The sequence below is a fragment of the Neovison vison genome, chromosome 3, assembly GCF_020171115.1.
Source record: "Neovison vison isolate M4711 chromosome 3, ASM_NN_V1, whole genome shotgun sequence".
In the NCBI taxonomy this organism is placed as follows: domain Eukaryota; kingdom Metazoa; phylum Chordata; class Mammalia; order Carnivora; family Mustelidae; genus Neogale; species Neogale vison.
In genome coordinates, this window is record NC_058093.1 from 166,669,647 (window position 1) to 166,695,335 (window position 25,689).

At 38.1% G+C, this 25,689-nt stretch overlaps 1 pseudogene; it reads left to right on the forward strand.

The window, feature by feature from the left end:
- Positions 1-23,994, forward strand: part of LOC122903587 — a 28,412-nt pseudogene extending 4,418 nt beyond the window's left edge.
- Positions 23,995-25,689: the final 1,695 nt, after the last annotated feature.

Here is a 25,689-nt window from a genome sequence, read left to right on the forward strand (position 1 = left end):
ACATGGATTGTATATATGCTGACAGTGTGTAGAAGATGGAAGACTAAAGGGGTCATACTACTACAGATAGCCTTAGGAGATCATCAGGAAGATGCCCCCCTCATCTCTCCTTGGGTCATCAGGTGTGTTACTCTCTTTTGGCAGCCTGAACTTACACAAGGGGCCCAAAAGTTCGTTACTGAATGATTAAACCTTTTTACATTTTGACAGCATTGTTTAGCATACAAAAGAAGTCTTCAAGCCTATGCTCTTACCCCATGTTATATACTGTGAATATATGAACTCCTTTGCCAGGTTGGATACCATAAATCTTGGATTGTACTTGTAGCTTGATTTGTCATGTGCAAAAGACATCTTTTCTACTTGGTTTAGTAGCCATGTTTGAGATTTGATTTCTATATTCATATCTCATCAGGCTTGTACTTGGAAATCTGTCACTTTCTCCAACCCCACATCTGCCAGCTCATACTTTCTAACAAAAGGAAAATCCCAAGAACTGACACCTGTACTCTCAATTCTAGATTTCCCAAGTCTGATTCAAACTGTTTCCAAATATAAGTCCATTTATGACAGATAAGATGAAATGACATTTTATTCTATTGAAAGACAATTCCTTTGGAATACCAAGTATATTGAATACCTTCTGCTCCACACTTCTCAGATCAACTTATTAAATGCCAACATATATTTCAATAGGTATCTCATCCTACTGAATATTTTGTGATTTTTTTAAAGATTTTACTTATTTATTTATTTGAGGAAATAGAGAGAACACAGAGGGAGAGGAAGAAGCAGACCTCCCTGCCAAGCAGAGAGCCTAATGCGGTACTCAATCCCAGGACCCTGAGATCAGGACCTGAGACAAAAGCAGATAATTAACCAACTGAGCCACCCAGGCACCTCAACTTTTGTGATATTTTTGACAGTATTCTCTCCATAGGTCACCCACTACAATCATCCATGTTACTCTTTCTTTTGAGAAATATTTATTGAACCACTAATATGTGTAAGAAATAAGCCTAAACAGAATCCTCTGAGAACAAGGCAAAAGTCATAGACCTTGTTGTCAAAGAGCATACTATTTATTAAAGTTAAAAGATGTACAGAAATGAGTATTAGAAGAAGACTAATATTAGTTCCAAAATATTTGTTTTGGAAGAACTTCAAAGGTTTAGAGGAGAGGTTGTTCTATTTAAAGGAGTCAGGAAATCTCCGAAAGAAAATCACATTTCAGTTGGAGTTGGACAGGAGTGCCAAGGAAAAGGGCTCTTCCAAGTTGAGCAACTAGTAAGATCAAAGAGCAGGGTTTAAGACACAGCTGAACAGTGATCTAGCTTGTCTGGAGCACTGTTGGATCAAAGGACATAGCAAGAATCATGTGGAAAGGCAGGTTGGGGCCAGAGTTTATGCACCTTGAATGTACAGCCCTGCATTTCACTCTGAGTTAACTATGGAAGTGAGTAATGCTTTTTTGGTTACGTTCCTCGAAGGCTGAACAAAGGGAGAGTGGAGTCAGGTAAAATCTCCACCTCTGCCACTTGGTAATTGGTGACTTTGCATAAGTCATTCAACCACTGCAGGTCTCAGGCTCCTCATCTGTGACATGATAATGAATATAAGAACTACATGTCAAGGGGCTGTGATGGCAATCAAATTAAGCAATACTTACAAAAGAGGACGGTGTGGAGGTTGGCAATAGTAGATACTAGGTAACACTATCAGTACCGAATAAGCAAGTAGTGAAGACTTCCAGAATTCTCGTAAGTCACTTTGCATGCCTTGGAATAATTTCTAACTCATCTGTGCCACTCTGTGACAAAAGGGATTGGACACCATATTTCACATGTGTGCAGATGAGCGCTATGTGGGTGCCTGTCTCCCTTCTGTTGTTTGCCCACTTCTGTGATTACATTGGCCTTTCTGGCAGATATAGCACACAAAGAGTTTATGTTAATTTTTTGTTTAGATTAAAACCTGCAGGACGTTGTCACATACACAACTTCCATGCCAAGCTGCCTGAATCCTGTCCTCATGCAATTATTTTTTTTTCCTAAATGTAGGACTTTACATCATCTCTGCTAATTTAATCACATTAATTTCAATTGAAATTTTCCTTGTAGAAATCTTTCTAAAAATACTAAATTTAATCTAACATTTTAACGATGAATCACCTGAAAATTTGATAAGCATTGCACCTATCCCTAAAAATATCTAACTACATTAGAATAAGAAAAGTGTTCTGAATCACATACCTTCATATGTCCCCTCTAGTTTTTTAATTTTTTTAATTTTTTACATTTTTTTAATTTTTAATCAGCTCTGTTAGGCTATGATAATTCAAACAGATTTTTCTTACTATCCCTATGTATTTATTGCCCAAAAGGCTATCTTCCAACATTAGATCAAATATTCTGCCCCAATAGGATATAATTTCTCTGCCCCATTATCTATAGTAGAAAAGTAAATTAGATGTTATCGTCACAGGGACGCCTGGGTGGCGCAGTTGGTTAAACGACTGCCTCCCGCTCAGGGCGTGATCCTGGAGTCCCGGGATCGAGTCCCACATCAGGCTCCCAGCTCCATGGGGAGTCTGCTTCTCCCTCTGACCTTCTCCTCGCTCATGCTCTCTCTCACTGTCTCTCTCTCAAATAAATAAAATAAAATCTTAAAAAAAAAAATAGATGTTATCGTCATAACTTGTTCTTTGTAAACACATACTGTTTTTCCATAACCACTATTTTCTTAACACTGTCCCCAAATTTGTTTTATACCTACAGTTTTCTCAAAGTTCCCCCATGCACATGTCAAAGAAGATTTGCTCACCAAGATATAGCTATGGTCAAATGTCTTTACAGGAGCTTTCCCAGGGAAAGCATTTTTAGACTACATCATCGATATTTGAAGTATCGATATTTCATTGATATTTGAAGTTACACATTAGCTGAGTGGGTAGGTAGTATGAAGATGGATAGATCAGAAGACAGAGCAGAGCAAGACTTTTAGCTACATCTATTTCATATATCATGAAATGTATAAACTCTTCACAAGGCAGAGTGAATGGTTTCAGTCTTCTATGTTACAGACTATTTTTAAGGCACATTTTAATATATTATGCAAGCAAGAGAACCTATTCTGAGACCTTTTATTTATTTATTTATTTATTGAGGAACTATCATGCATGCAAAGTAAGAAATACACCAATTAATTTTGTTTCCAATTAATTTTGTTTCCCAAAGTCATTTCATTCCAAGACAACAGCTGGAAATTCCCTTATTTCAAATAGGCATTTGCAATTAATTGTATAAAAAATATTAACAGATGAGAAGATCTTAGTCTTCCCAGCAATCCAAAGAAGTTGTTCTATCAAAAGGACTTGAAAGGGGTTTTCTTTGACCTGACCACCCACTCCATTTGTAGTCTGTTGTCCCAAATCTCTCGTTCTAAAAAGCTTTCACAGAGCGAATACCTCGGTACCTTGTTCCATCACCTCTATTGCACTTTGTCCAATAAATTGGGTCAATATACTTTCTATTCTCAACCTTTTCTTCCGACTCCACAGGATGCTGGCATCATTCCAAACCTGCTGGGTCCCAATCCTGGTTTAATAAAAATTAAAAAAAATAAATAAATGAGAGAAAAAATGTTTCTGGATAGCTCAGCTGACATAGCCACCAGCAGGAGTTGGCTGTGCTATTTGGCATTATCCTCATGACCAGCCAGACACAGACTTTGTTATTTCACAGTTCACCCTTCCAACCACGTCACTCAATTGTTGCAATCAGTGCTAATGCTTTAGGGTACAAATAAATAAATAACACATGGGGACTAGCACGCCTACTGGCTGACACAAGTGAATCCATACAGAACCGCGATATAGGTAGCTTCCGCCTGCCAACGTCTAAATCAGCTCATCAATTCCTGATCTTTTTTTGTTGTTGTTGTTTTCTTTTTTTTGTTTATGCTTTTTCAGTTAACAGGTTGTATGACCCGTGAGTTTCTTCTTTGGAAAGGTGCTTGCTTTAGGTAATAGTCTTCTTTCTAAAAGAAAATCTACTGACCACTCCATCAGTGGGGGACAGTACCTAGCATGAGCTACCACAAGTCAAAGGGAAAAGGAAAGGGCTACCTAGTTCAGTAACAAGGAGATTCCTTGCTTTGAAGTCCATGAACTTCTTTTTTTTAATATTAAATTAATTTATTTATTTTCAGAAAAACAGTATTCATTATTTTTTCACCACACCCAGTGCTCCATGCAATCCATGCCCTCTATATTACCATGAACTTTTTAAATGGCTTTAGAAGCTACTTTCCCATGCAGTAGCCTTGGGATGCTATAATTCATGCAAAGAGTCTCAATCAGAATGGGGAAAATAGAAATATAAAGCTATCCAACTTGGCATGAAAAACTTAAATGGGTTTGAATAATTGAAAGCAAGCAGACTTTACCATATTGCAGCCAAAATTCAAACAGCATGCTGGCTCCTGCTACACAGAAAAGCAATCTAGGGCATTATCTCATGTGTCATTCTTTCTACTTTTCTTTAAGAAAACTATAGCAAGAGGATTTGTGTTTTAGGGAGGAATGCCAGATATGAGCACCATGAAGAACGAGTATCTTTAAAATGCTGAAGAGGCAGAAATTTGGGAGAAAATAGATCTATTCATAATTTGGAATTCTGTCTTTCCTCCGTTGGCTGAGTAACAGGCTTTGTCATCCATTATAGGAGCATGGGATGTGTAAATGTTGAAGGAGTGGGAGGGAAGGAGGTTTCTACAGGCAATATCATTTCTATTATCTGTAGTAAAAGAAAAAAAGAGCATCATGTTCATAAAGGGAGGAGATATCTGTTTTTACCAGCAACAATAGAATTTCTTAGTTTGGCTGCGCTATTCTAATCTCTCCCAAATTATCTCATTCCCTACCGCTACACTCCAGAACAGTCTAGACTTTGTGCAAAATATAACATACAGATAATCCCCTGTGCATGATGCCTAAAGTCATAATTTTATAATAGTTTAAGTCAGGCAACCAAGTAGGATTTCATTTATAAACAGAAATTCTTATCAGTTTCACAAGATAGGAGGAAAACTAAAAAAGAACTGGTGAAGAAATAAAAAAGACTGAGGGGTTGTCACTGGGACACAGATTGGTTGCAGGAAAAGGTTAGCTTTATCAGTAGACAAATTACGGAGTAGAAACAGCAGTATCAAATAGAACTGAGTAGTGGGGAAAACATTGAAAAGCAATGGGACGTTGGATAGAACTTGAGACAACTGGCAGATAAAGACATGTTTTTGAAGGAGACTACATGACAGAATGCATGACCAATAATTTCTGGTTTGATTAAGAAGGTTATGAGAGAGGTACCTGAGTAGCTCAGTCAGTTAGGCATCTGATTCTTGTTTCTGACCCAAGTCACAATCTCATGGGTTGGTCCTGAAATCAAGCCCCACATTGGACTCCATGCTCAGTGGGTAGTCTGCTTGAGATTCTCTTCCTTTGTCTCCCCTCTCTCTCTCTCTCTCTCTCTCTCTCAAATAAATAAATATATATAAAATCTTAAAAAAAAAAAAAAAAGGTTATGAGAATCTGGGGAAGGGGAAAGATGACCCTTTACTGAATATAGATGAGATTGTTGACTGTCGTAGCCTTCAAGCCTGTCATGTACTCTGGATTTAACAAAACATTTTGCCATATGTCCTTTCCTTTTATTAAATATCAACATCCCAAAGAGTAACATGGCTCATTTCTGAAAGCTAACCACATAAAATCTGGATTTAGAGGATCCACCTTGAATAACAAAATAAACTAGATCTTCTCCTTTCATTGAACAGTTGCCTCAATTATTTCCTGAAATAGAATCACTTCAACAACACTACCTCTGACGAAGGGTGCTCCTCTAAGCAGGCCTCACGCTATCTGGCAATGCAGCTCTGATCACCTCCTCCAATGGGGAGGTCAATTGTTCCCAGTGCAGAGGTGGGGCTATATCCAAATCACTGAAGAGATATTTCAAACTTCACAGGCCTGCCACCCTACTGCAACCTAAGAAAATGGCTGTTCCATGGGTTGCTAGATCTCCCCTACAAGGTGTAATTATCTCAATCATATCCAATGCTCACCTTCACTCCAAAAATAGAAATCACCTGAGACAGAGGTATAAAAAGGCGAAAGACTGCAAGAGGGTTCATATTAACTGAGGACTAGATTTTATACTTTTGAAAGTTTAAATTTGGGATGCCTGGGTGGCTCATTGGTTAAGCCTCTGCCTTCAGCTCAGGTCATGATCTCAAGGTCCTAGGATCAAGCCCAGCATCAGGGTTTTTTGCTCAGCAGGGAGCCTGCTTCCTCCTCTCTCTCTGCCTGCCTCTCTGCCTACCTGTGATCTCTCTTTCTGTCAAATAAATAAATAAAATCTAAAAAAAAAAGTTTAAATTTATAAAGTTAATTGATTTTAAGGGGTTATTTTGCTTATTTGTTATGTTGACTTTTTTTGAATACTATACTATTTTTATATGAATAATGCCAAGTAAAACAAATGTGAAAGAAAAAAAATATATTCAGTATGGATTTAAAGGGTTTTTTCCTTAACTGACATTTCAGAAAAATCATAATCTAGATATAAAAGAAATTTTACTTTATATCTTAGTTATTTTCAATATTACTATTCTCTATCACCAACTAATTTCATTGAGAATTTATAAGAAGGTCTATCAAATGGAATCATTACACTTTAGACTTAACTAGATAGTTTCAAAAGATTTGAAAAAAATATTTAAAATGAACGAATGAATGATTTTACTGGTTGTTCCATGAAGCCTTGAGATTTCTGCCGTGTACAGAACTTCCTGAGAATTCAACTTCCCTATTCTGTAGCTTATGCCCCTTCAATTCCATCTCCAAAATATTTATTGAAATCTATCACTGAACCAGAGCAATAGTATTTGTCCAGCTGGGTGGATTGACATTTCCTGCTTTTACCAGTATTTTCATCAAAGATAGCATACTGGCCTCGGGGATCATTTAGACACAGATGTTATCTTTCTCCACTGTTTTTCCTCCTTGATTCTTTAGTAAACTGTAAACCAGATAACAATGGCTCCAAGCCAAATACCAATTTACATATCAAAGGTACATTATGTTGTACATTCCTGTTGACCTATCCATTGTGTTGAGCTGAAGAGAAAATAAGCTGTTAGTGAGCATTATTGTGTTAATTCAGAAGTACAGAGAAAATGGCATTAGATGTGCAAGAGATTTATTAGGGCAGGGAGCACAATGGGGGAGAAAGAAAAGGAAGGATGACAGAAAGACTTTCCAATGGTAACAAAGTTCCAAGAAAGTTTCCGCCAGACAGACTGGGGAGTCCCTAAGTCAAAGTCACCCACAGGAGGAATCCTACCTTATAGAGAAAGGGGCCACATTAGTTCCCCAGTGTACTTGGTCATTCTTTGGGAGCGGCCCACCAGAAGTATGGTCTCAGGCAAATATGATGGGTGATCTAGAGGGGCCTTTCCTGAGGCTGTCAATCAATGACCTGCCCCTAACAGGAGGTCTGATCCATGTGTTTTCATGGCCACCATAATGAGTATATTGTTGCAACATTTTATTCTACCTCAAATAAACAGGCTGACTAAATCACTGACTTTAATTTATTTGAAACATAGATGATATCAAAGAGTAATTAATTTCTTTCATAAACTTTTATTAAGCACATACTATGTATCAGGTACAATGCCAGCTGCTATAGATAGAAAAGTGATTAAAACACAATAACAACCTCAATGAACTTACAAATAGTTTTACCCAAGAGAAAACAATATGTAATGAATGTGCATTACATACTAAAACCAAATAAGACCTACTTTATCATATTATGGAAATCTTTTAAAATGTTTATGATATGTTCACCCAATAAAGCATTTAAGAAAATAAACTGTATTGTTTATTTTCTCAAATATGTTGTCATTTCTCAAAGGCAGGCAGTAAAGCAAACAGTACTATATGTAAATAATTACCACCTTCGGTTTTAAACTTAGAGTATTTCAGTAAAATAATGTAATATTTCTGCAAACAATAAAAAAGAAAAAAATTCTTTTTTCAACTACTGAGCTATTTTCTGTTAACTAGATCTGCTTATAACAAACAAACGATCTCAGTTTTTCCTTTTTTCTTAATTTCAACTGTGTTTCTCAAGAGCTAGGAATTCTATGATTTCAACTGATAGACACCTCACATAAGAATGAGGATCATGAAAATTCATTCATAAAGGTGAAATTAATGGATTATTATGCATTAGTTAATGGTCTGTTATTATTAATGGAAATTAATTGATAATGATCCCAAGATTTCATGCATTTACTGAAAAAATATTTATTGAACATCTATTCTTTGCCAGCTTCTCTAGGTACCAGGATTACGGCAGTGAACAAAACACATAAAATTCCTGCCTCCTGTGAAGTTTTACACTCTTGTTGAGGAGGAGGATGGAGAGGAAAAATAAATAAGATAAATAAGATATAACATGATAGTAGTGTATTCTAAGAAGAAAAAAAAAGCAGAAAAGGGTGATAGAAATTTAGAGGGTTGACAAGGTGTGTAACTGATTGTGCATAAGTGGACCAAGAATAAAAACTGTATTGAATGAAAATAGTAATTCACTAATCAAATTTTTTATTCATTTTTTTTTTCAACAAGCACTTATCTGCAGTTGCCAGGTGACAAGAACAGAGATGCAGGAGATATGATCACTGTCCTCATACTGCCTACTAAGTAGTGGGAAATCATAACACTATTGTATTCCCAAAATGCTAATACAGGGGCATCAAGTAAACATCAATATATCTGTCACATTTCTAAACAGAGATAAAAACACTGATAGAGTTCACTACATAAAGAAAAATGTAAGCCTCTTAATAATATATAAACCAATAACTGGCAATGTGATGATGACAACAGTACAATTTTTTGAGTCCTCCCCAAATGCTCCTAAATAATAAATCAGGAGTGTTAAGCAAGATGAGAAGACAGAAGCTTCAGATACAGGGTGGAGGAACCTAAAGGAAGTGAATCCTGGGAAGCAGTATATAGGCAAAACGATGAGAGTAAGTCTGGTATCGCTACTTTGGAAGGCAAAGCCTATGTAGCTGAGGGCTGAAGCATGCAACTGAGAACAGCAAACATTTCTAAGATAGACTTACCCATAAAAGACACAAAGGCAACTATACAGAGGCCATATTCCGAGTATTTCCCATAACAACAGAACGGATATTCTCAATCCAAAGAGCTCTCCACAGGTACATCTTCCCAATAGCTCAAGAAAATGCACAACACTGAAATATGGGAAGGGGTGGGAAAAGAAATAGCATCTAAACCATATAAAATTGTTGACAAAACATGATGACAATTAACCTAATGACATTTCAATAGTCACAGAGTATATGTTGGGAAAATCTGTCAATAAAGGAAGTAAAAGTAAGCTGAAAGATACTAAGAAAATTAAGAACACAATGCAGCTTTGGAAATGGCACAAATCTTAGTAGGAAAGCTCAGAATACATACAACTATATATCAAGAGGATAAGAAACCGAATCTCAAGGAAAAAAATAGGAAAAACAAAAATAAAAACTGAACTAGAAGGAATGTAAGAGTGAATATACAAAAGTCAATGACTGGGCTCTGCCACAGGACAAGGCTGTAGGCTGGGTCCTCAGGTTACCTGCGGTCATTATTTGGGCTCCCTGATGAGGTCAGGCTATAAGGTATGCTGTGAGAGGCTGAAGGGTGGCCTCCTTGGCTATTCAGGTTCTCTGGCTAGGCTTCCTGGTTGAGCAGGACTGGCATCTACCCCAAATAGTCGTCTTGAAAATTCTTTTACTCTCTTTTTAAAATTTCTGCTTTAATTTTTATAAAGAAAAGGTCCATTTTTTCTAGATTTTTCCATTTGTTGCCACACAGTTTTCCCATTATTTTAATAAATTGTTTTGATCGCTTCAATATTAATAAATAAAATCTCTCCAATTTCTCATTTTAAATAAACGCATATATTAAACTAGATCACACGTGCCAACGTTGAATCTGTTTTTTTCATCTTTTGGGCTTTTAGCGGGGGGCGTTGTTGTTTTGTTGTTGTTTCTGTTGTTTATTTTATTTATTTGAGAGAGAGAGAGAGCACAAGCAGGGGGAGTGTCAGAGGGAGAGGCAGAAGCAGGCTCTCTGCTGAGAAGAGAGCCCGCTGTGGGGCTCAATCCCAGGACCCCAAAATCATGACCTGAGCAGAAGGCAGACATCCAACTGACTGAACTATCCAGGCATACTTTATTGGTCTTTTGAAGAACCTAGTTCCATTTTATGGTTTGGGACAAATTCATTATTTCCTGCCTTTATTTTTATTAATTCCTTCATTCATACATTAATTTTTTAAAAGTTTTTTTTTGTTATTTTCAAATGTGTATATTGTAAATTTAATTTATATGATATGTTCAAAGTTTTATCTTTTTTCTTAATGGATTTAGAGCTTTTTAACAGCAAAATTGCCTGCCAATGACATCTGTGCTTTGATATTTACACACAATCTGAGAGTTGCCTATTATTAGAAAATTTCAAAGTACTTAAATTTATTTTTATGATTTATATGTCTGGTCTCCTCTAATCTAGTTTTATGCCTTCTATTTATTGTATTTCCCTTATATTGCACTTTATTTAATTTTGCCCTTGTGATTTAAAAGTAAATGTCCTGGTTTTGTTTCTTAAGTGTTAAATTTGCATTTTTTAAATATCAAAACCTGGTTTCTCTAATTATGAATATCAACCATTCAAGAGCATATCCTGATCTCTTCTATGTAGAATGAGAAAACTGCCCAATATTATATTTCACTTCGACTCCTCCATATTTTCATTTTTTAAAATAATCTGTATTTAAACCTTGCTTATTGGGTGCCTGGGTGGCTCAGTGGGTTAAGCCTCTCCCTTCAGCTCGGGTCACGGTCTCAGGGTCCTGGGATTGAGCCCTGCATTGGGCTTTCTGCTTCGCGGGGAGCCTCCCACTCTATCTCTGCCTGCCTCTCTGCCCAATTGTGATCTCTCTCTCCATCAAATAAATAAGATTAAAAAAAAAAAAAACTTGCTTATCATTTTAAAGCTACTCATTATTACAATTTTGTTATAATAATTTTGTATTTTTCCATTACATTCCTTCTTAGTGCCACATACAAGTCCATTGTTAAAATGCTGCTCATTTCTCCATACCTCACTGAAGCAACTTGAATACTACTTTTAAAGGTTTTTGAGAGTTGTTCTGGTTATTTGTTTCCAGAATAGAATGAATACTAGCATTTTAGTCTATCCTTATCTTTTTCCCCATGTAAATGGAAACCAGAATAACCCTTTCCCTTAAAGTCCCTGATAAAATACCTTCAACCTGGTGAGCCAAGAATGGTTGCAAGGGTGGGAATCACTGGGGCGTTGGGTGGTTAAACAAACACCCCAACCTGGAACTCCACACTAGTTCCCACCCCCCCACTCCCCCCCCCCCCCCCCCCCCCCCGGCTGCAAACAGCCCTAAGCAGTCTCCATGTCAAACGTCACTTCTTCTGTGTGCCGTATTGCAAAGGTGCTGGGAAGGCCTACCGCAAGGCTGTTCTATTGTTTTCTCTTCTTCAAAGTTATGGAAAGGTTTAAAATCCATTTTTATTCTTTATTGTATTTCATGTTTTTCTATATCCTAGATATGTGTAGATTTCTTTTTTCATTCTTAAATACCCAGACTTTTATCAGAATGTGTTTATAGTCAGTTCCTTTTAGTTACATTTGACAACTTCTGAGCCATTTGAGTTTACAGAGCCAAGTTTATTCTTTAGTTCGGAATGTTTTCTCTCATTGTCCTTTTGTGCATATTCCTAGTAGGTCATTTGTTTTCGTTCTTCTTCAGAAAGAGAGCAAGTTTTTAAATTTTGTTGTTCGAACTTTTCTATTTGTCATCTTTCCACTAATTTGTTTTCACCTCTTTTTCCTTTCCTCTGCATTCTAGGCAACTTCTTAAATTAATCTCTTATGTGATCCTTAATCTTCTGTTTTTTACTTTGTCTACAACAGGTAAAAATTTTATTTCCACTTGTTAAAAATCTTTTTAGTTATTGTACCTAACTTTTATGTTATTTTATGTGTCTTAGTCCATATACTTTTTCATCTCTATTATCTCATCTCTTTCTTATACTGTCATGTATATAATAGTCTATAAAATTTAATTGGGTTTAGAAATTTTTTAAAAAGATTTTATTTATTTATTTGACAGAGAGAGAGTGAGAGAGGGAACACAAGCAGAGGGAGGGGCAGAGGGAGAAGCAGGTTCCCCATTGAGCAGAAAGCCCCAAGCTAGGCTCCATCCCAGGATCCCTGGGATCATGATCTGAGCCAAAGGCAGATGCTTAACAACTGAGCCACCCAGGTACCCTGTAGGTTCAGAAATTTTTAGTGATTAAAGCTACAATGAAATATGTATATGTTTATTACATATGTATTATTTATCCTTTCTTTTGGTTACCAAATCTTTCTACAGGTTCCACATTTTTGTTCTTCCTTTACCTTTGCCAGAATGGAAAGAATTCTAGGCAGGCACCTATTTTCTCCTCAGAAACAGAGAACTATATGATTTGGACACCTCTCATTCTCTGACAGAATACCACTGATATCCTCTCATTTCATCTGAAGTTGGAAAGTTAATTGATTGGTTGTTGCTGGTTTTTGTTTTTGTTTGTTTGTTTGTTTGTTTTTCAGTTGACTAGAAGCCTGAGAAATACAAAGAATTGTGGCCAGTAAAAAAATTGCCTTTCAGTGTTTCTATAAATAGAAAAAATAAAAATACCTCCTGTTACAGGCCAGTTCCAACATCCTAGTGCTGTTACCAACTGTTCCAAGAAAGAGTTTCTGTATTTGGGAAAAAAGAAAAAAAAAATCTGTCCAAATCTGCTGTCACCCTCTGCTTCTATCCTCCACCCAAACTCTGGCCTCTGGTATGTCTACCCTAAGATTTCACCTGCTCCCCTTTGAGAGGGGGCTGCACCAGAGAGGAGACTGAAGCTTTGGGTAAATATTTTTTTTCCCTTCCAAAGTTATAGCCCTAGAATATACTTAAGTTTATTTGGAGCACAAAGTCTCTGTCTTTTTCTAATATAGATAACCGCCCCTCAGACACATAGGAACAACCTTAGAATAAAGACCACACCTCATCGTCTCTCCCCATCATGCCCTGACATTGCTCAACAAAGAGCTGTTGCTCAGTGTTTGCTTGCTTCCTCCCTGCCCGATGACTGGATGGAGGCGAGGAACCCCGATTACCACAGGCAGTCTCGTGTTGGGGACCTCCCTTTCAAATGAAGACTATCTCTACTAATCATGGAGACTCCTAAAACTTGGAGCATGGGGGATTATATTTCAATATACCAGAAAAACATGGCATCCCTCTCTCAGTACAAATTCCAACTGTGTTCTATCTGACCAAAAAATATCTACTGCATTTCACTCTGTTTCTTTCAAAATGATAAAAAGATAAGTGATCAGTGGGGAATCTGTAGATAAAGTTTTAATATGATGTTGGAAAGAAAGTATGGGCACCACGTCAGACTTGTGTGACCCGTTCAGGGTATAGAAAGGCCTTTTATAATGGGTGATTCTGCCCACAAGACCTAGTTCAGTGCTGGTCAGTAGAATTTTGTGCAATGATGCACATGTTCTGTATCAATACATTTGACACAGTAGCCATTAGCCACTGGTGACCAATGGACACTTGAAATATGTCAGAATGACTGGGGAATTGTATCCTAATTTTTTTTAATTTTAGTTAATTTTATCATAAATAGCCACATATATTATACAGCCCATGCCTAGTCAGATCACTGACTTATTTTTAGCCAAATTTCTCCCCCAAAGCCAATCTCCAATTATATCCCCAGCGGCACTAGAGTTTATTTCAAGATTTTTAAAGAAAATATTGCCTTTCTTACAGAGATCTCTCTCAATTTTAAAGGACCTAATACACCCTATGTATCAGGTGGAGAAGGTTAAAGGACTCATTGACCTCTTCTCTCCAGGAATTCTGAGTTTTATCTCTGAGTGAGACCACAACTTAACATCAAATATGAGTTAACCAGGGGACTAGGAGCCCTATAAGCTTGACAAAGACTTTAAGAAGCTATATCTTCAAACTTTCATTTTCCCCCCCTCCGAAGTCCCTTCCAGTCATGGAAGAGTTTTGAAGAGTCGACCACAATGATAGTGGTCCTCATTCTCCCTTCTCAAGAACTAGTAAGATCTGTTCCCATAAAAACAAACACCTAAACCCCATGCTATTTCTTAAAAGTGTGGAAAGTTTTACTATAGCAGATATTCAACTTCTAATCTCACTGTGTCTGTAAAATAGTGGATTTTCACTGTGTCTCATCATATTCCACTTCTGAGTTTAAAAACAGAACAAAACTTTTTGCCTAATGACGTATTTTATGCACAGCATGTGGTTAAAATTAAAATAATACTGTTCATTCCGCATAAAAACTATTTTTCATCTTGAGAAAAACATTGATTACTCCCAGAGAACATTGCTGATAGTAGTTATTACTTCACCATTTCACAGATGAAGAGTGGGAGGAGGAAATAAATACAGACTAAAAGGAGAATATCTGTGTGGAGCCCTAGCAAAAATCAAAATTGGACTTTTAAGGTGTGTGATTTTTCATCTCAACCTCAGACCTGTCTCTCTCCATTTAAGGTTATGACCATAAATCAACCTCAATTAACTGTGAGCATATTTTACATAGTAAATCCAAACTCCTATCAACAAATAGCCTTTCTCCTACAAGGAAGGAAAGAGGGAAGGATGGAAACACGGAAGAAAGGAAGGAAAAGGGGGAGGGGAGGAAGGATGAAGAAAGAAAATTATAAAACCTTTTTTAGCCACAATATGTTCTTAATTTCATAAGCTGTTTTGTTGCCCGGTTCCACGGGAAGGATTCAGAAGTGGATATCTGTGGAACAAGGTAATTGCTACTTCCTTGCTGACCTTGGTTTAGTAACCTGGGAAATATCATGAAACCACAAAGCCCTTAGGTACCATCACATAATTTACTAATCATCCACACACAAAAATAGCTGTTTCTGCCCCCAAATTTCTATCACCGATAGAGACTGCCTCATCACTGAAAAGTAACTATACATGATGATGTGTGGATGGGTGAGGGGCTCATATTTATTTAGGGAATCTTTTGTTTTATAAGGAAGCCAAGAAGTTTTCTTAAAAGAAACATCAAATTTTCTTTTCTCCTAAGAAAAGAAAATCTTTGAAAATTTTTACTTCAGAGGAGAATCTCAGTTATAAAAATCCTGTCCATGTGGTTATACCTATCCCTAACATATTTCTTTCCTTTCTAAATATACTTATCTCAGAAATTCCTTCTCTCCTTCATGATACCTAAAATCCTGCCAAATAGAGTTGCATTTCAGTCAACAATAATGTTCTTTTAAAATCCAAATAGTTTTGCGAATATTCTAACATCTGTCCTCTCACCAATACCTCAACGAGCTATGTGAGAGAAATTAGATTTTAAATGTATGGGGCTGCAGAATAACAATTACGTGCAGTAGAGCAGATGTATATAACATGCCAAATGTAGGCTAGTGGTCCCCAGACTTTAATGGATGTAATATCACATTCTAGAATTTGAGAGAAATGCAGTTTTGGGCTCCACCCCAGAGATTCTGAATCAGTAGGTTTGAGACAGGTACAAGCATTTGCATTCAGGCAAGTTTCTTTAGGCGATTTCATGTATGTTGCCCAATTCCAGGAAATCTGTCCCCTGGTGGCATGGTGTGCAATCTACATGGGGCCCTGGGCATCACTCCGTTTGATATGGGCTTAGGTGATTTGAATACATGGAACATTGAGGATCATGAGGAAAGGGTGAAAATGGAAAGATAGCTGAATATTTGACAATGGCTCAGTGCTAAAGGCATACTTTACCATTTCAAAATGTCATCAGTTTGGCTTTGTACCCAGGAGAGCAGCAACCTCCTGTTTTCTTCCTCTTCCTCCTCCTCCTCTTGCTCATCTCCTGCAAGACTCCCTGTTCTTACAGTCTGAAACCTGTTTTCTATAGTCCAGTATCACACAGACAAAATAATTTTTTAAAGATTTTATTTATTTATCTGACAGATAGAGATCACAAGCAGGCAGAGAGGCAGGCAGAGAGAAAGAGGAAGGGAAGGAGGCTCCCCACTGAGCAGAGAGCCCGATGTGGGGCTCGATCCCAGGACCCTGCGATCATGACCTGAGCTGAAGGTGGAGGCTTAACCCACGGAGCCAGCCAGGTGCCCCAAAAATAATTTTTTTGCATTGACTTGGAAATCCACCTATCATCTTTAACCTTAATTCCATAAGAAAACTTGTAAGGTACAAGTTTACCTTTAGATAAACTTGGTTCTTTAAGATAGAACCTTTAAATGTATACTAAAAAGAAATCAGACAAGACTAGATTCCAAGAGAAAAATAATGCAACTCTACATTGTCAAGAACCAGTATCTAAATTGATTACATTTCTTCTAAAAAAAAAAAAAAATCAGGAGGAGCCTATTAGGGAGTTATTGCCACATTCTAGGACTTCCCAAATCTTTATAATTGTTCCTCAGAATGTTTCAATTCAAGTGTTCTAAATTTTTTAAATGTGATATAAACTCATCATCAGATAAGTACAAAAGAATATTCAAAAGTCAATTATGAATGGATTTTGGATTATTCTTCTGCTTCTTTCCATTAGGACAGCCAAACTGTAATTAATGCCTTATTCTCTTGTTACATAAAGTGTGAGGCTAAGACTTCAGCATCAGCATCACCTAGAGCTTGTTAGGAAAGAATTTCAGGCCCCACCACACACCAACTGAATCCAAATCTCCATTTCAACAAGATTTCTGGTGACTTCTATGCATATCAATATTTGAGAAACACCATTTTATTTCACATCCAGACTTACCTCTGAGGGAATGCAGCGTCTGTATGCTATGGATATTTTCCTATGTTGGTGATATTAAGTATCTTGACAATGGGTCTGAAATATTCATAGAGATTGTGACTTTAGAATGGATTTTCAGAAATAAATCCATTTTTATGAATGCAGGTCTCTACAAGAAAAATTTTCTTACATCTCAATTCCTACTGAGGATTCTATAAAAGAAGGCGAAAGTCCTCAATTTGGTGGTTGACCCACGAGTAGGTAATGACAGAGCCTCTTTTAAAAGAGAGTTGGATCAAAGGTCATAGTAGCTCAGATTTCTTAATACATATTCAAAAATACATGATTTCTAAAATAAATGCTTGCTCCATCCCTACCCAGTAGTAAACCTAATTAGAGTGTCTGATAATTAGCCACTTTGAATGAAAACGCTGAAGAGAAAACTGTTACACCGAACATCCATAAACTTCTCAGATTATGAAATCCAGAAGAAAATTTTAATTGTTGGCTTCAAAGTTCCCCATCTCAAACACCCCAAACCCTCAATAAAAGACATCAACAAAACTATAAAAACATATACAATAAAATGGGTGTGAGGGGTGAAAAAGCAATGGATAAGACGGTTCACTCATAACTAATTTTTCTTTTAATTTCTCTTTTTCATTTAAACTATTTATTTTGGAGAACCTGGGTGGTTCAGTCATTAAGCGTCTGCCTTCGGCTCAGGTCATGATCCCAGAGTCCTGGGATGGAGCCCCGCACCAGGTTCCCTGATCAGTGAGGAGCCTGCTTCTCCCTCTCCTTCTACTGCTCCCCCTGCTTGTGTTCTCTCACTCGCTCTGTCAAATAAATCAAAATCTTTTTTAAATAAACAAACAAACAAACAAACAAACAATTTATTTTGCTTGATCACTGGCTTCCTAGAAGGTAGGCTCCATATTCTCAAAACTGAGATTCGATTTCTTATTACTTAATCCTATCATCAACTGTGAAAAATAAAGCAACTAGTTTATCACGGGTCAAGAACAGAGTTTCTGTTTTGGGGGGAGTATTTCCTTCATTTTATTCCTTAACTGTAACTGTGGCCCGTAACCAAGCCAATCAGCATGAAAATATTCAGAATTTTTTAAAAGCAACATGCAAAAGTGTAGATAGATGAACACAAAGCCATCAGCATAATCAAACAACTTAAAGCACTTTTCTTTAGTGAATTCATTATGTATGTGATGAAAAAGCTTATTTTTCTTCACCATAACAAAACACAAAAAGACAATTCTGATGACCTAATTTTTGCTCATTTAAATTATTTTATCTTTAATTTACTTTCATTTACTGATTCCCTAACACTAACGTTAAATTATTCCAATTTATGGCAATCTGATTTCTTCTCCTATCACTTTTACATTGATAATTTCATCCATTTTAACAGTCTCTTTTCTAACATTTGATATTTCCTAATCAACTACAATATTAAAGTAACCAGCTTCTCACAGACAGGACTTGCCCCTGCCATTAGTATGGAAATGTCATACATTCAGCAGAAAAAGGTCACTTCTAGCATTATTTTTTGAAAATTACACACCCTAACTTAGATGAAGAGCATAAAAGAAGATAGGTATTTATGATTTGGCTTTTATAACTCAAAATCTTCATTTATGGTTTATAATTACATATATTTAATTTGGCTAATATCTAGTCATGCATGTTATGTCAAAATGTAGCTAGACCCGACATTTGAGCAGAAACAAAAATAGCTTGATTTTAGAGAACAATGCTTTTTTTGGGAGTTGAAATCTCAGCTACCACTGTAAATATGCAACCAGATATACACAACCATGTGCAGTGGGTATGGAGGCTATCCAGTAGCTTAATGCTATCAAAGTACTCCCGTGATAATGAAACTCAAGCCTCAAAGGACAGTAAGAATATTATTCCACATAATGTATTATGCATCAATAGTTTCAGGCAGGCAAATCCTACCAGTCACTCAGGCCACCACAACAGTTAGTGAAAAGAATATTAACTGATTCATGAAATGAAAAAATAGAAAAAAAAGAGGGAAACCAAAAAATATAAATCCTGGTTCTCCCCCCCGCCTTGGCCATCTTTCTATCTCTACCCTGAGTTCCATGAATCTACTCTGTAGACTCTATGCTCCTACCCTGCATCTGACCCGTCCTCTGTCTCCACTTATTCTCGTACTCTTGTTTTTCTTTATTTCCCATCAAAGCTCAAAGCCAAGTATATACTTGCCATTCAGCCCCAGATATGATCTGTTAAATTAAAGGTTCTAATTCAAGCCAATCCATTATTATGACTACATTCTAATTCCAACTCTGATTAATATGTGTATCTCACAGCCCATGCATTAATTCCACCTGAACAATATTTTTTTTCCCTGCATAGAAAAAATACTCTGTCACAAGAAACAAATTTTAAAGAAGATTTGCTGAAGTCCTTTTGCCCTGTAATAGTTTATCTAGTTGTCATTTCAAGAAAGATAAATTGGGTCCATTATCAGGAAACAGGTGCTATGGCCAATTTTTAACACCAAAACTGCACCTTGATTTTCAAAATCCCTTTCTATTGATTGCTCTCATATCAGATTATGTGGGGCAGACATATTTTAGACAATTTAAGATCATTTCTCATCACTACATAAGAAATCAAGCAGTTTTTATTGATGTTTATTAGGGGACATGTGCTTCATTTCCTGCATGTCTTATGAAAAATTAACATACCCTTAATATCAAGCAGACTACACAAATTTGCATGGGTATTTGAAAAAATAATATCAAGAGGGTTGAGGTAGCACAGACCGAAGTATTTTTTACAACTTCATTACTCTCCAAAGCAGCAAGCTTACCAGATTTGTGAAACTTTCCCTGTTGAATTTAAATATACTAAATGCTCAAGTGTTTTAATTTATGAATTTTTAAAGATGGGGAAGGACTTGCTCCTGAGTACCAGGAATTTGTCAACTTAATAAAAAAATTCCAGTAGTTTTGTGAAGACACATTAGTAATTTCCTCCTGGTTTTGCTAGCCTCTTGCTTCCCAGCCATGTGTTCTGAAACTCTCTTACTATCTGCTTCTTGTCTCTTTGACTTACAGCCTCTGCGCCCACGGAGTTTCCTCATCAGGCAAACATCACACAGATACAGGCATATGTCTGCTCATCTTTTTAATTGCTGCTATTTACCTAAAGTCAAGAACCCTATGTATTTAAAAAAAAACTATTGCAGGAGTATCTGCCAAAAATTAAATGTGCAACAGAAACCCTATGGAAATTTTGGAAAATAAATTTTGTGAGTGGTAGGGGGGCATTTTGTTTGTATTTTATTTTATTTTTATTTTTATTTTTATTTACTTAAGGGAGAGCAAGAGAGCACAAACAGGGGGAATGGCAGAAGGACAGGGAGAAGCAGGCTCCCCGCTGAGCAAGGATCCCAATGTGGAGTTCTATCCCAGGACCCAGAGATCGTGACCTGAGCTGAAGGCAGATAGATGCCCAATTGAATGAGTGACCCAGGCGCCCCTGTATTTTATTTTTTAAAAAAGGCTTAACATTTCAGGCACAGCAACCCAATGAAACAACACCACATGATGTATGTCTCTAGGTAAGTATGTAAATATATATACATGTAGGTATAAAATCATTCCATATGTATACATTTTTAAATGTGAAGAGAAAGAATCGAGAAGAAAGGCTTCTTGCTCCTTCAGCTTTCCAGTTAGGACCTACCTCAGCTTGCCTTCGCAGCTCCTGTCCACTCCCCGCCGGCCCCTTGGTATAACCCGAGAAACTAAATGCCGCAACCCGATAATATGCATCAAGCAGTCCCTGTCTCACAAGTAATGTCACAGGGATCAAGGGAGAAAGTCATTAAAAATATAATTAATTAGCTTCCTTTTGCACTGCCATGCAATGGCATTTATAGAGTCTTTTTATGATAAATAAAAAGCATTCAATGCATACCTATATTTTAAAAGCTAGTATAATTCAATACATGATCATTCAAACTTTAACAAGTTTTTGCAAGCTAGACCTGAAATTATACACTGAACCTAAATTATGTTTGAAATGGGTTCCTGTACATGGTTTAGAACAAATGATTTCCAGATGAGAGTCAAATCTCAAAAATAGAGCCTAGAATTCAGAACTGTTCTGTTGGATTAGGGAATTTTTAGGCTAAGGCAAAATGAAGGCTCAAAATCGGCTAGAAGCATGTATTTTTGGTCTCTGTTTCTAGGAGAATGTTCATGATGGAGGCTATGGAATTTCTGTCAATTTCTAAAATAACCAAATATTCTATTTTTGGAAACCTAAATAAATAAGAATAAGCACAGCTTCTTTCACATAACAGCATAAAGTTGAAAATCAAAAGTTTGGAGCTAAATCTGTTAGCAGGAACAGTTCAGAGCAGATCTAGGCAAACCGGCAGCATTGCCTCTCTGCTCCCTTTCCTTCCATGTTTTGGATTTTGTTCCCTGTATTAGCAAATATAGTCTCTTACCTTGGGAAAGGGAACTATGAAAAGAGTGCATGTGCTTCATTCTTTCACAGAATGATTTTCTTTTTCCAGACTGAAAAATGTTGGAGAATCATAAAATAATTTCAGATTCACATTTTTGATGACATTAACTATCCTTATTTCAGCACAAAGTCTGCAGCAGCTTACTGACATAGAGACAATGCAACAGACAAGAAAAAGACCACAATTTTTATTGGGGAGAATTGGAGTTGAATTTCAACTACATTGCCTACTAGTAAGAAGACAGCTCTCCAAGCTTCAATTTTCTCCTCTGCAAAATCAGAATACTACCTAGCCTTCAAGAATGCTGACAGGGCAAATAAATAAAATCTTTAAAAAGTCGGAGGGGGGTGGGGCACCTGGGTGGCTCAATCCTTACGCATCTGCCTTGGGCTCAGGTCATGATCTTGAGGTCCTGGGATCGAGCCCCGCATTGGGCTCCCTGCTTGGTGGGAAGCTTGCTTCTTTCTCTCCCACTTCTCCTGCTTGTGTTTCCTCTCTTGCTGTGTCTCTCTCTGCAAATAAATAAGTAAAATCTTTACAAAAAAAAGAATGTTAAGGTGGAGGCTCCTGGATGGCCCAGTTGGTGAAGTGTCTGCCTCCAGCTCAGGTCATGATCCCACCATTCTAAGATTGAGCCTCACATCAGGCTCCCTGCTCAGGAAGGGAGTCAGCTTCTCCCTTTCTCTCTGCCGCTGCTTGTGTGTTCTCTCTCAAATAAATAAATAAATTATTTAAAAAAAAATAAAGAATGTTGAGCGGGTCAAAAATAATGTATATAAAGTGAACCACACAGTCAGTGGCACATAATAGGTGGTCAGTGTGACGCTTGTTACGTAACTGGTATAACAAAACAAACAGAATTCCCATGCACTCTGATTTATTCTGCAACAGATCCCCCAAATCTACCTATACCCCAAAACCTCAAAAGTATCTATTATAATTGCTAGTTCTCTCTATTCTCTCTGTCAGCAGAAGCCTTGTTTCACTATAGATTTAGGTCTGCCCTGGCCGTTTGTAGTCACAATACTGGAATAAATGGAAAACTACTTTCACATGAACCAGCAAAGCCACACAAACCCTTGCCCACCTTTTCTAACACATTTTCTTGCATGCAAAATTCCTTTGACAAACCTTATCATAACGTACATTTTATAAAAAGTACCAATAGTTTTTCGTGCCTCGGCTCCCTGTTGGTACAGGTGAGTTGGACTCTTCATGCTGCACCCAATCACCTACCCTGGACCTTACCCGGGTCTTCCAGGCAGTGGATAGTGGGCCACAGGGAAGGGTGGCCAGCATAGGTTCCAGAGCGTGGGCCTACTTGTTCTGCCCAGGGTTCAGGTCTCTGAGACACGCAGGCCAGTGAGCTCCAGCGCCACTCTGATGAGGCCAAGGGGCAGGGCCAGGGCTTCACATCATTTTTGCTGAATGTGCCACAAAGCAGATCCTTGACCCCTTACCCCCTCCCCAATCCCCTAGTCCTACAGACCCCTGTGCAGACAGGTGAGTTTGCCCCCTGCCCCAACTCCCTCTGGCCTTATGACCAAGCATTTAGCCATTCAGACTGAGGAAGACCTGGAAACTTTGGGGCCACGTGGGCCACAGCCACGGCCGCAGCCACGTGGGCCAGCACCGGAAGCACCTAGGAGGCCGGGATGATGTTGGCAGCATGTGTCACCACCCGATCAGCTTCAACAAATATGATTCAGGTCACTTTGGAGAAGTTAGTGTGAGGCATTACTCCTTAAAGAGAAACCAGAGCCTCTGCCCAGCTGTTGACCTTGACAAACTGTGGATCTTGGTCAGTGAGCCGACACCGGTCAATGCTGCCAAACACAGGACTGAAGTTGTTCCTATCACTGATGTGCTGTGCCCTGCCTACTGCAAAGTTCTGGGGGAAGGGAAAGCTCCCAAAATGGCCTGTCACTGTGAAGGACAGATTCTTTGGTAGAAGAGCAAAGGAGAAGATTCGGGGCGGGGGTGGGGTGGGGTGGGCTGTGCCCTAGAACTTGAAGTCCCGTAGAGGAAGGTTCATTAAATGCTAACCAAGGCTTTTCAATAAATAAATAAGTAAAACTTAAAAGTATCACTAAATTGTAGATCATTATGTACATGTTGTGTAAAGTCTGTTTGAATAAAACTCCTCTAGACACACCAGGAAATCTATCTGACAGACCTGGCTTCTCTGCCACTGTTTCTCCTGCCCTCTTCCTCGCCCCTCTCTCATCCCTGCAACTCCCAATTCTAACCGCACTTCACGTATCACCTTAAAGGTCATGTCTTCTTTGAAGCCTAGAGAGGCAATCACACCACACTTTATAACTCTCTCGATACTACAGTTGCCGATTTTTCACTGTACATATTATTATCAAACAGGGGCAAAGCTCTTGCGCCTGCCATTACGTAAACTCATGAAAAAGCCGCGAATGGCTGTCATCTTCTTCACCGGTAACAGCAAGTGATCTCACCAAGGCAGCACACACTACTTATTCCTCCTGTCATCCCCTTAATGCCTGACCTTTCCTGACCTGGCGGTCCTCACCTGGCCCATCGCAAAGATTCTGAATTGGTCCTTCTGCCTCCAATCCTGCATTTCCCCTCTTTTTCTCCAACTGTTAACAGAATGTTCTCTTTAAAGCATCAATTTCATCATAGCACCAACTTTGTAATTTTTTTTCCCCCGCTATCTATTTAATAAAAAGCCAAGTCTGAGGCATGGCCGCCTGTTCTTTCCTGGGAAGGCAGGTTAGGAAAGGGGCTGAGAGCCTGGGGTTTGGAACGGATCCCTCCAGGGCTGGCACGCTCACTAGCCACGTGACCTGGGCGCTTAGCCAATTCCTTTAGCTTCAACTTCTCTCTGTAAAATGAGGACTTGTGGGGGAGAACTAGGAGTAATAATGAAGCTATAGTGATGAGCAGAGGCTCTTCCACATATAAATCGCTTGGCAAATGGTCATCACTCATAATGCGACCCTCTGCCTGCAGCTCTACCCGCATCTTCTACTCCTGCGTCCAAAGGCGCACGTGGCCAGTGCCCACATGGGGTTCCACTCTCTCAGCCTCTTCGTCTTAGAACACACTGGAAACTCTCCACACGGAGGGCTCTCCATCCCTGCTCACTTTATTAATAGGACTAATAATAATATGTAGCAGGGATGACTCAGTGCCTACAATCTTGGGTGTGTAAGAAATAAAACCTATTTTATTACAACTAAAGATAACTTTTTCTTTTGATATCCATTTCTCTGGGAAGTAAAAACTTAATATCGATCAATTCATGAATCCACCTTCTCTTTACCATCTCCTTGGAGCTGTGTCTAAGTTCCCAGACTTTTGCCTAGCATGCATCCACTGATGGTCATCAGTCCATGCTTGCATCCCTGATAACCGTACCATCTTCATCTAGCCTCTGGTCATTAATCAGGCAATTCCAGGAAATCTCCTTGCTGTTTCCCTGCCCTTCTTGGCCACTCAGGCATTCATCGGCTACTCCTGCCTTGCTCTAAAACTGTGAGACCATCTCTGACATTTCTGCCTAGACCTCCCAGTCATTACTTGACTGGGGTCAGGTCAGCTCCCAGACTAAAATCATGTCTGTGTGTGAAAGCTGCAAGTCCTCTGCAGAGGCTCTGGCCTCCCTTTCTACTCCTTTTGGTGGTAGGAGTGAGGGAAAAGTACAATGTCCCTTCTGAGGGATCACCCACCCCAGACTCCCTGATTCCTCCTTCTCAACTTTGTCTTGTCTGACTTGGAGTTTGTCCCAAATCTTAAGTCCTTTGGGGTCTATTCATTTTACACCCCAAAGTTTTTTTGTCTGCTTATGGCTATAACAAATCTTTTGAAGAAGCATTAAAATCAGCCATGTACCTGCTTCAAATTAGAAAAGTAAAGTTGAAATAGGCACTATTGGAAAAAAAATATATTGCTCTCATTTCAAAATATTATCACAATGCAATATTAAAAATAGCTAACATTTATTGGGTAAGTTAGATACATCTTCACACAATTTACAATCTGTATCAGTCAGGGTCCCAGCAGGCAACAGATGGTGCACTCAAATTAAGATACTGTGAGTAGGGTTTAATCAAGGGACTATTTGCAAACGTGTGGGAAGGGTGTAGATAAACCAAAAGAGATAATGCAGTTCCCTGGGGCTC